This window comes from Colias philodice, chromosome 21 (genome assembly GCF_061535455.1).
Source record: "Colias philodice isolate Cphi_HAF_F1 chromosome 21, ilColPhil1 Martin Lab GWU primary, whole genome shotgun sequence".
NCBI classification, from domain to species: Eukaryota; Metazoa; Arthropoda; class Insecta; order Lepidoptera; family Pieridae; genus Colias; species Colias philodice.
In genome coordinates, this window is record NC_143106.1 from 5,948,586 (window position 1) to 5,961,533 (window position 12,948).

Here is a 12,948-nt window from a genome sequence, read left to right on the forward strand (position 1 = left end):
AAATACAATAATGCAATCAATCTTGATGAAATCTTTTGAATAAACTAGATCCATCCGCATATATTACAAACTATTAATGAATTAATTATACGTGTGCTAAATACCAAGTTATGTAATATTTTAAATATCATCGCTGACGCACTTACCAATTAAGATTCCAAATAACGTGGCAGGAGATCTGAAATGAGACAAATATTTGAGTAAATTTAATATAAAGTGAAGTAATAAAGCTTTTATTCATGTTTAGAAAACATTTGCCTTTTATTTATAGTATAGCCACAGTGTATAGCTTTAAACGGTGCATTTTCATGAAACGAGCCAATGCTCTTTCTCTAACCCCACTATATCAAATTATTTTAGCGTGAACAGGCGTAGCATTATTTCGTTGTTCGCAGTTCGTTCGAAAAGATTCTATGCAATGTTCTTATACTGAAGAACACTGAATACGAGTTTTTGAATACACTAAAATATCACGAAAATATACTCTTGATCTAGCTCTTTGTGTAAAATATTATACAATTAAACTTTCGTTTGTTTCGTAAACTTCACAATATTTAGGTATCAGTGGATGAGAAAATTAAACAAGTATGTACATATATGTATATAAAACATATAAATAGCGTCATAATATACATATTTTCATTACTTGTTAAATTAAACTAGACTTGACAAAGTGAAAGCTGATTATTATACCTACTTACATATTTTAAAAATGAACTATTTCAAAATTTTATTTAGGTATATAATTTATGACATATTGATTGTTTGACCTTTGTTGATTAGGCATGATATTTTATATCCTTGAATGTTTTTTTTTATAACAGGCAGGAAATTTGGTTTTAATTGCTTAAATAATATAATCCAGTCCTGATTTAAATATGGTAGATAAAAAAAATTAAACATATAAAGTAATATAATAATTACAAATAAAAAAGTATAACTGTAGGAAAAAAACTGTTTATCAAGAAATATATAAAATAAAAAAGACGTTACCCATTGGTAAAATATAAATTAAAGAAACTGAGGGACAAACAAATTTTAACAGTTTATGTACCGTGTAATATTCCATGGCCTTTTGATACAAACATTGTTTAAACCATGGTTTAATCACACTATTATCTCAAAAGGATTACAGAGATACACTAATCCGAAGATAAGGTCCATCTTGTGTGCCCGCGATGCCAAATAGACAATGAAATGACCTCACACATTACCTTATTTTTGTTACAATGTAGAATACGATGTAGAGCATAAAATATACATAAATAATCCTCTAATTATGTTTTATCATTAATGTTTATACAGAAAGAAATGTTCAAGTTTAATTAATCAAAATAAGTGGGTAGTATGGCAGTTAATTATATTTTTTAATTTCACCTGAACAAGTTTAATTTTAGCCTATAAATTAGCTGTGAATGTTGCTAATTACACTAATTGTTGTAAAAAAGCTAAAAAAGTTATAGTTAGTTTGTAGTTAAAATGTAGTTCTGTATGGGTAGTATAATATATTATGTTGTATTGAATTTATTTCAATGCAGCCAATATGCATATAAATTGAAAGGTATTTTTAATAGGTAAGCAGAGTAGATTCACATCTAAGATATTAAAAATGAAATTTAAATGAAGTATAACAAATATAGCCAAAAATTCTGTCACAAATACAGCCGTTAACATAATATTATTCGTGATTTGATACAAATGATGCAAAAATTAAAATATTTGCCATCAAAAATTATTGCGCAACCTTATTTCCTCGTGGAAAATTGATCGAAATATAGGTGGTAAACAATTAATTAAAATTATTGGATTAACCTATTTACGTAACTATTTGTGATAATAATATTCAATATACCTACGTGCGCTTTATGCATTTAGTTCAAAGATTTCGAAAGAGTTTCTGCAACGTACCAGCAGTGACCTTTTTATATTAAAATGAGATGAGCTCATTTTATACCTAATTGAAAAAAATGCATGAAAATTTTGCAAGCAATATAGTGTTTGAGATTTGATAATCTTATTTTAGGATTTTTTAAAGACGGTTTATTACACGCAGGGATTTATAATGGTTTGATGGCTTATCCAACCTTATCTTATGCTTTGCCTTAATTAAAAACCTTTTGGTCAAACATTTGGTCGGCCAGCTAGTAAGGTACGTATACAACGAAGTATTAACATAGTAACAGAATTTTATACTATCATTATTCAACTAATTTAAATACCACCATAAAATTTGTGTTTTATTTTGCTTATTTCAAATTAGAAAATACTTACCGGACGAATGAAATCATTATTGATTTAGTATTCAAAACGCATGCATGTATCCGCACGCCGGCCGTACCGGATTAGGTGAAAATGGGTTTATAATGTTCCGTGATGTGTATTTAATTAAAATATATCTGATGCGCATTTCTTGAATGTCAAATTAAGTTATTAAAGGTTATACCTACGTCTTAATTTATCTACGAATATGATTCTTCACTACATAGTATAAAACAAAGTCCTATGTATGCTTAAATCTTTAAAACTACGCAACGGATTTTGATGCGGTTTTTTTTATATAAAGAGTGATTCAAGAGGAAGGTTTTAGTATATAATTTATTATGTTTTAGACAAAGCGGGCGAAGCCGCGGGCGGAAAGCTATAGTAGTAAATATAGCATAGTTTCATAGGGATATTAAATTCGTTCTAATTAATAGGTAGTATTGATTAAGAAGAATCAATAGGATCTTATTTTATAAGAAATTTCGTTACTTAATTCTAATTATCTTAAAACTAAGTGCAATTTTAGTTCCCTTTAGAAGAAACTTATTTAGCAACCGAGTGACAGATTTTAACGAAGCGATTGCTTTTAAAAGTATTTAAACAATTGAGTAATGCTTGGTTTTGGGATCAAGAAAACCATTAGTCAATTCATATTTAGCGAGTGCGCAAGTCAGTAAACTCTATTTTTTTTGTGAGATTTTGGCAAAAGATTAGAGATGACGTAGCAATGTCGTAAATGATAAATGGTAAAGACGCAACTCAAAGAACAATATAATTTTTCCTTCAAAAAGTTGAGTTCTTTATAAAGTATATGAAATTATCAAATACCTACTATCAAATACGAGGAAATGTTACTCTACAAAAATCTACCTTTCTAAAGGTAAAGTATTTTCAACATCGATTGAGCAGTTTTGAAGCATTATTCCTTATACCTACATACAAATCTTTGCTCTATATTAAATTAGTGTAGGTAAAAGCCTCCAACCACAATAATAGAATGGAAGAATGTTTCTATATTTAGAGATGAAGAGCAGTCACCTGAGGGCTGAGCTTGGCTTCCATTGAATCAAGACCATAAACAAATGCCAACAAGGGACATAAACAATGTAAGTGAATCGGATATTTTAGTCCTCATTTAGTTTCTTTTGGAGGCTTATTTATTTGCAAAGCAATTACACAAATTTAAAAGCAAATACATATATAATTTCCTTCCTTAAATAAATATAAAATTGAATACTGATATCGACCCTTTATTTTTTATCTTTACCTAAGTTTCCTGTTACCGTTTACCTACAAGTAACACATAAAGTGTTTTTTGCTGCAAATTGTATTATCAGAGAAATATTGATAAAATTCCTACAGTTATAGGTCAGTGGATGAGTTTTTGTCTTATCGTGAAAAATATTTAAAGCCAAGCATCAATCATAGTCTACAATTGTGATGAAAATAACAACTTTCCAAGGTCGAGAGATAGATTTCAACTTTTACTATTTTTACTTAATTACAACATGCTTATGAAATTTTGTCTAAGCTTTCAACCGCAAAACATAATATTAATTGCGACAGTGTGGTTGAATAGAAAAGTATATTTCAGCTAGACTGAATTTCTAAACGAAACGCAGTATTTTATTTTGCTAAAACTGATTTAACTTGACATATATATAAGTACCTAGGTAATAGGCATATACAGTGCATATTTTTTTAAATAAAATCTCTGACACAATATGTTCAAATATTGCCCATATTCACACACACCCAAAATTTGGTCTATTGTAAAATTACGACTGGTAAAAGTAGGTAATTAATCGCATTATTTATGCTTACATATTATACACCCATTGACATAATATTTTTACAGCTTGCACCCATATCCTCTCGCGATAATCAATTTTTCTTGATAATGCTACAATTGCACGTAATATGCTATTTATAAAACCAAAGTTGTAATAATAAAATAAAAAGGGTTTGCAGTGTCGGTCATGTGTCGTAAGGACCAAATAACGATATGAAAGCATCATACGATAAACATGTAAGTTATTGTTTGGTAAAAACGTTGTACGAAACAAAATACATCTTATAAATCAGAACAGAATGGGTGGTCTCCAGTGGTCTCATTGGTGTTTATGTAATTGTTTTTTATAGATACTTACAGAGAACAGAATAAGTATCTATAAAAATTTAAAATTCGTTTAGAAAGACGTGGCTAGGTTAGCAAATTAATATTTACTCATTTAAATTGTTGATTATGTATTTGGTTTAAATGTATCTATGCATTGTTTCAGAGGACAAGTTTATTTCTATTCTAAACCGACAGCAATAGGCTATTTGACAAGGTTTTGAAAACTGTCTCAAATTATTAAGATACGTTTATAGAGCACACAAAACACATGTTTCTTAATTTTTTGTAGTTATTCATTGAGAAAATGGAAAATAAAAACATGATATTCAAATATGCCGCCAAAACACAATTTTGAAGAACATGGCGTCTCGCGACCATGGTGACGTCACAGCGGCGTAAACATCAACTTGCTCCTAGTACTTATTGTTCGTTTTTGTTTTAATTATAGTATAATTAAGTTAATCTGTTTAAAAACCAGAAAATGAGTTCGTATAGGTGGTGTGTAGTTCTTGGATGCAGAAATACAACTATTAAAACCCCTGACAAACTATTTATATGTGCTCCAAAAGATATAAAAATGCGTAGAAAGTGTCAGTTAGCTCGCTGAAATCCATGTGATATTAGATATATCAATTAAAACAGTTATATTTTTTTGTGAAGAACACTTCGATGTAAGTATGGTGTTGAATACCTAGTAGGCAGTTTATTTTATTTGCAATACATAGTATAAATCGTCTCATTACTTACCTGCTTGAGGTAAGATAATGATATACATATATAAATTGATGACGACGTATTTGTATTGATATTGAAAATAATCAATACAAACACGTCAATTTTGATCCTATATACTGGATGGCTGAAATGAAAAACAAAGGGCATAACCTTGGCATAACCTAAAAAATGCATAACCTTCATAATTATTATTGTGCTATTGTGATTCATGTTTGTAGGTACATTTAACTAAAAAGGTAATGATTGACGATTGAAATATTAACTTACGTAGCTCATAGCTGCTTTCACATTTCTCAATTCAGGAGCGTAAAAATCTGGGTTGTTTTTAAAGAACATGCCAACCATTATAGCGTTCACTTTAGGTAGATTTCTACTATCTGCTTTTTCGAAATTAGGTTCCATGACAAACAAAAATAACACATAAAGAACAAAACTGATTACAGACACCTTGAATCACAAGAAATAAGTTATACAAGAAACAAAACCAAAAGCGAAATTTAGCAACGACGTGAGTAAACGTTGGGATCACTTGTTATTTACGCAGCTGTGACGTCATGGCAGATGCAGCCAATCATGGATGTTTTCGGTCACGTGGTAATTTTAAAAAATATGATGTTTTTTCTCGACGATTTATAAATAAATAAGTTATTATTTATATCATTTATTAATTTCAATCGCTTCAAAAACCTTATATATATATATGGATTACACAAAAAAGTAATTTATTTTTTATACTGTCAAATAGCCTATTGAAAGCTTGTGTTCATTGTCGGTGCAATCTAAGAAGAAAAATTGTAACAGACATTTGCTTCTTCTATGAATAAAACTCTTGAGTAAAACCACTGGTAAAACGCTGGAAAACTCCAGCTGCATGTCCCATAGAAGAGTAAGGCTTACAAAAAAACTATTATATCACAATCCACAGAGAGATATATATATATATATATATATATATATATATATATATATATATCATCATAAAAATAATAGGCCTAACGAACTTTAGAAAGTCATCAACTAATCATCGAGTAACGTTTGCCTCAGGCTGTAATGTTTTATAATATTAATGTGAGAAAGCTACGTTTAAAGCAAGTTAGACGAATTAAAGCCACTCTTATATCAGATAGAGGGGAAAATTTCCATCACCAATATTAGGTACCAGCTATGCCCTGCGGTTTTACCAACATTGCTCCGCTACAATTGGTATAAGAGGGATGATATATAGCCTATAGCCTTCCTCGATAAATAGACTATATTATAACAGATAATAAAAAATTTCAAATCGGACAGGTAGTTCCTGAGATTAGCGCGTTAAAAAAACCTTATAATATTAGTATAAATATCCCAATTATTCATGGAAAACATATTGAGTATAAAAAGCCTCGGCTTTAAATATTGTAAATATTAATCGATATTATAAGAATTTCAAGGAACATGACAATGAAATGAGAAAACTAATTTATTTTGAAATGGACTTTCTACATTCAAGCGTTGACGTCTTTTGTATACGACTAGCGCATTCGTAATACATATCACTTTCAAATACAACATAAACATATTTTATTCCTCATAAAATCTAACTAAGATTTTAGGAGGTATAAAATATGTTTTCCTGCATTTATTTTCAAAATATGTAGAATTATACTAATAAATAAAATAGAAATAAATATTGAATTGACTTGAACTCAAAATAAAAAAAATATAAACCAGGTAAAATAAAGGGAGTAATTCTATATTTTTACACGCTTTATATTAGCTTCACCTGTATGTTTGTAAGTTTGTAACCGACTTCTTTGGGCGCGATTTTGACCCACTTTAAACGGCCAGATTTCGTTCAAACTTTGTAGATTTATTTAGGACCGATGACAATACACTAATTTGATAAAATAAATAATAGGTAAAAAAAAAAATAAAAAACACGCGTTTTATAGAAAACCGAACTAAAAGCGTGGTTTTTAGTTTTTTTAAACTATTATTATTTAGAGGATATTTCACAAATTTACATTCCTTTTGAAATCTTAATAAATGTAATTGGCATAAAATATTTAACAATAATGATACGAACGTAAAAAGCATTTTATTTTCTTGCATCTTTATGATATCAAAACATTTAATTCCACCTGCATAACCTTACGAATCATCTTTAAAATGTATCATTGTTTGTTAACAATAATTGTTTATAAATAAAAGAACAATGTTATAACATTGTTGATTATTTATACTTTCGTAACACCTCATTAATGAATACTTCAATAATTATTATCTGTGCCTTCGTAAATCATTCTCACTGTGATGTTTTTTATTAAACAACATAAGTATGCATGAAAATATTGTGTTTTATATAACGAAGTTCTTATGTAAATGACGTCACATTTTACCACTTTGGCAATTTATTGATGTCCTCAGTACATTATCATAAAAGAGATTAAAAGGTTGTTTTTGAATTATAAATGAGCCATTTTATCGATTTGACCTATGGGACAGAATATTAAATTATTTATAATTTAATTGTACTTATTTTTTGTAATGGGTCGAAATAACAAATTAAAAAAAAATCGTCACGAGAAATCTGCCACACAATTTCTAAGTAATAAAATGAAAGAATCAGAAGTGAGTTTTATTATTATAAACTAGCTGTTGCCCGCGACTTCGTCCGCGATTAGGTCGTTTTTCGTCATTCGTCGTTTAAAAAAATACGTGACACTTTATTTTTGAATGTTCTTAATTATTGTCTCTTATAAAATTTAACTACTTACATTAAAATTGAACACTCTGATAAGAAAATCTTAAAATCTGAAGAAAACATGAATGAATGTGATTTAAATTCTACATTACTTAGTATCAAAATATAATAATCTAAATTAAATGTAGATTAACAGTTTGAGCACACCATTATAGAATATGTACTTAAGTATTAAATTACGTTAGTTAACTTTACTAAAAACAGGATGACTTTCTTTCGCGCTCGGTACCACAAACTAAGCATGTTTGTGGTAAGTGGCCCGCGTGACGCGTCACTTGACCCCCCGCGAGTTCCCCTCCGTTGCTATGCGAAAATACATTCGTTGCTCTATTTTAGGAAAAATTTGTAATACTGTGGCCTGGGCGTTATAACACGTCCAGGGAGTTGCTGAGTGCCGATATCACCATCTTGAGGAAAAGCTTCTAATGTCGATTTAAAACTGCATACATACGAATTAACCTGTTCTAAAATTGTGAAATGAGTTCAGTTTTAAATTTGAGAAATATTGATTTCTTGTATTCCACTATTCGTTGTAGTCGAATACAAAATATACCTATTTAAACAAACTTAGGTTGGCCTACAGGCAAAAGGGATCCTATCAAATGGTAAACTTGACCTTGTATCTTAAAAGTAAGCATGAACGGACCTTCTGATAATTATTGAGCACCAAAGGATCATTTGAAACGCGCTACTATAAGAGCGAATATTGTCTAATAACAGTTTACATTGCACAGTATGTTCCTCTAAAAGTAGTGATTTCAAAGGTTCCGGTGTATCTTCAAATGAAAGCCGACTCCTTACTACACTTTAAAGCATTACAAAAAGAACATACTACGCCTTTACAGAAGATGATCTGTAATCAATTGTGAGGTTATAAGCAAACCCACTTTTATATTTGTCAGACCACACCACCGAATTCGTAGATTGTTTACCTCAAGTCATTAAGACTATGACGAAATCTGTCTGCAGTAAGACGGCCGGCCTCTCGCTATTCGTCCGTTTCCAGAGACCGAATAGTTTCAATTCTTAATCTTTCATTAAACAAACTTATTAATCGTTCTTGTCTCATATAATTGTAATATTCGCGTCCCTACTCTAGTCATTGCTTATACTCATGTTCATCTTCAAGAGATCGAATAATATTATGATGCACCCTATCATTTGTCAAACGGTCTTCATATTGAGAAAAGTTTCAGATTCTCGAGATAAAATATGACTGTCGTGATCAGTAGTGAGACGTAATTCCGCTCTCAGTGAGGGTTTCGGTCTCACGGGATAGTACAATATGCCGTTTGCGATCAGCTGTGAGACGTCATACCCTCTCAGTGAGGGTTTCGGTCTCACGGGATAGTAGGGGAGACCGGATTTGGTTATCTCACGGGTTGGTTGTCACAGCGGTCTTAACACAAAACTGAACTATCGAATAAGTCTGTTGAACAGCGTGGCAAGAGTGATACAGTGACAACGCTGTCCCCACTTCGCGTCAGACCGCCCCGATCTGCCGTGAGGGCCTCACACGTGTTTATTGTTTTCGCACAGATTTTTTATGATATGAGGACCGAATATGCTCCTCATAACATCACTTTTTGTGAACGAAACGACAGCGCGGTTTAATTTAATGCCAACACCATTAGAAAAAAGGATTATTATTAACCCATTGACCACCGTAAGCCCCGATCGGGCCACGACACAATAGATTACAACGGGTCACCATGAAATTTGACTTTGATTGCAAAGCATTAAATTTGGTAGTTTAGGTCGTAATTAGACGGAAAAAAAATATATGGCATGAAAAACTTTGCTTTTGTGCTTAGAAGACTGATTGAACGAAATTTTTAAAAATCTCGGATTTTAATTTTGGATTGAAAATATAACTATTGAAATAAAAATGTTTATTATTTTTATTAAGTTTTACTATCAAATTAGCTTACAGAAAAGTGGGAAATAACTTAAAAGTGCACACTTTTTCTTTTATGTTCATAGCTACTTTCTCTCAATAAACCCCAAATATAGTCGCCCATCATGTTTTCATTGTATTGGCCTTGATAGCGTTGTTCAAAATTCATGATGTTCTGATGGAAACGTTCTCCTTGCTCTTCGGAATAGGCTCCCATATTGTTTTTAAATTTATCCAAATGAGCATGCAGCATATGTACTTTTAATGACATCTTGCAGCCCATGGCCTTAAAATTTGTAATTTGTAATTTGCCTTACCTTCCAAACACCTTTTACAATAACTACAAGCAACATGTGGAGCCCATGGCTTATCTTGATTCCGTACAGGACAGTCAAAATATGCTTCATAGGCTTCACAGAGAACGTGAGATGTCTTTAGTTCATATTTCACGTCTCGAACTTTAATAAATTGACCACATATAAAACAAAATGCATCAGCATCGTATTTGCACTTTCGTGACGACATTTTAAGTTATTCTGGGCTTGTAAAATAACACCTGATGGTTGTTTATCACTCGGGTGCCATCTAGCGGCACATTGTAAATGTTAATAACCCACTCTCACCGCGTGGTCTTTTTAAAAATATTAAAATCAATTAAAATTTATGAAAAAATTGAAAAATGAGTATTATTATTATAACTATCACAAAAGCAAACTTTATACCGAAAAAAGGTATTTTCTTTTCGTTTTTGTGCATAACTAACTGGAAAATAATAGTATAAACTTTAGGACAAAGAACGAAAATTTTTTTGTCGAGTCGTGTTATCTATTGTGTCTGTGATTCCGAGGACTGATGGATTAATTGTGAAAAAATATCATGATTTACACTATTAACACTCTTTTAACATAAAATATAAGTCTGTGAGTGTGTAAAAATAAATCCAACTAATTACACATCAAACTTATGTTTATAATTAGGTATACGACATGAAAATATATTAATTACCAAGCAATAGACAGATAAGCTGTGGTGGCTCAGTGGTGAGAACTCGGACTTCGAATCGATAAGTCCGGGGTTCGAGACCAGGCGAGCGCGCAGGAAATAAATTGATTTTTCAATTTATCTGCGCATGTTGTAACATCACCACTGCTCGAACGGTGAAGGAAAACATCGTGAGGAAACCGACATGTCGAAGAATTAAAAAGTTCGATGACATGTGTCATCCGCCAACACGCACTTGGCCAGCGTGGTGGATTATGGCCTGTACCCTCATAGGAGGCCCGTGTCCCAGCAGTGGGAACGTATATGGGCTGATGATGATGAATAATACAGATAAATACTGAACATAAGTAGGTATAATAGATATTAAGTAGTATTAGTTAAAATATACTTTGACTGTCAGTCAAAGTTTATTTTTACTAACAACATGTAAATGAAGAAGAAATAATAATTACCAACGAACTAACCTTTTCTATAATACTTAACACGGCACATTTTTCAAATTATCTTGCTCAACCCTGCTCAAAAATTTGAGGGTTTTGTTGGAACTTTAATATGTCAAAACTATGATATATCTAAACTACGATACAACTTGCTTGCGGAAATGCTCATTACAATTGTGAATCTAAAGAATAACTAACAACATACTATTCAGTTTTATTGAGCTGATGAATATCTTTTGCCTGGAAGAAATCACCGTCGCCTAATAAATATACTGTGTTTTCTTATAAAACCGTTACATAATTTATTTTATCTACTTAAATAATGAAAATGATATTATATTTATAAAATATAAAAAATATTATGTAAAATGATTAAAAATAAATAAATGAAGCAACTACGATTCAAAGAAAACATCTTTTTCAGTGTTAAAATGCTCTTAGCAATCCCGGATGATGAACTGTATCATGTACTCTGGTCCCAGTACGGTCGGTACCTCGATAGCCATAACGATAAATATTATAATCAGATACCTAACCGTCAATGATAATGGTGTCTAGTTTTACTTTACTTAAAATAATAAACATCTACCCTCACTTTAAAAAAATGTAGTATATTTATTATTTACACGAAATATACCTTATAGGGAAGGGAAGATATGGGCTAAAGAGTTAAATAAATAACATAATTATATTTAAATTATTAATTTCCAACTGTTTATTCAGTAGTGTTAACATCTAAATTGATTTGATTGTTACGAAATCTCATAGATGGCGCTGTTACAAAATTAACATTATACAACTTACATTCTTTAAACTATGTTTCTCTTCCCAAGTTACTTAAATGGCATAATTTTTATAGTGTCAATCTAGATATTGTCAACAACATTTATATATGCGTGATTTGATTATTAATTTCCAATAGTTAACGTGTGTTTGATTTTTCTAACACTTCATAGATGGCGCTGTTTCAAATTTGTCTTTATACTGCTAAGATTCATTTAACTGTTTCTCTGCCAAAATTACATAAATGACGTAGTTTTTATAGTCTCAACTGTAAAGCTAGAAAATAGCGTGGCTTACTCAAAAACAAATTTTCCAATAGTTAACGTGTTTGATTTTTATAACACTTCATAGATGGCGCTGTTTCTAATTAGTCTTTATACTGCTAAGATTAATTTAACTGTTTCTCTGCCAAAATTACATAAATGACGTAGTTTTTATAGTGTAAAGCTAGATAATAGCGTGGCTTACTCAAAAACAACATTTAAATATGAGTCTTTAGATTGTACGCTGTCGTAGTACACGGAATACGTAAGAAAAATAAAGGTTCACAGCTCCTCCCCCGGAGGTGATAGCATGATAATATGTTTAAAAAAGCCTCACCCGACCTGTTAGTAATATTCATGCAAAATTTGAAGTCAATCTATGCAGTACTTTTCGAGATTTGCCTGGACAAACATACAGACAAACAGACAAACAGACAAACAGACAAAAATTCTAAAAACTATGTTTTTGGCTTCTATATCGATTATAGATTACGGCCCAAGTATTCTTTTAAAAAAATATTCAATGTACAGTTTTGACTTTCCTACGATTTTATTATATGTATAGATTGTTATGTTAAGATGCATCTAAAGATCTAAGTATTAATATGTCCAGAAATCTCTACTTTTTAACAGATTTTAATGTTGTTTTTTGTTTGTTTTGTAGCCTTCGGACAATAATATTTTATGCTCGAATTAAATTGCAA

The 12,948-nt window shown here is 30.8% G+C and overlaps 1 protein-coding gene across 2 annotated transcripts in view; it reads right to left on the reverse strand.

The window, feature by feature from the left end:
* LOC149478932 (uncharacterized) overlaps positions 1 to 12,948 on the reverse strand; it is a 66,744-nt gene that overhangs the window by 51,488 nt on the left and 2,308 nt on the right. For both annotated transcript variants that reach the window (XM_089708726.1, XM_089708725.1), the window contains exon 2: positions 147 to 178. The gene's annotated coding sequence lies outside the window, so the exon portion shown is untranslated. The remainder of the gene's footprint in view (positions 1 to 146; positions 179 to 12,948) is intronic.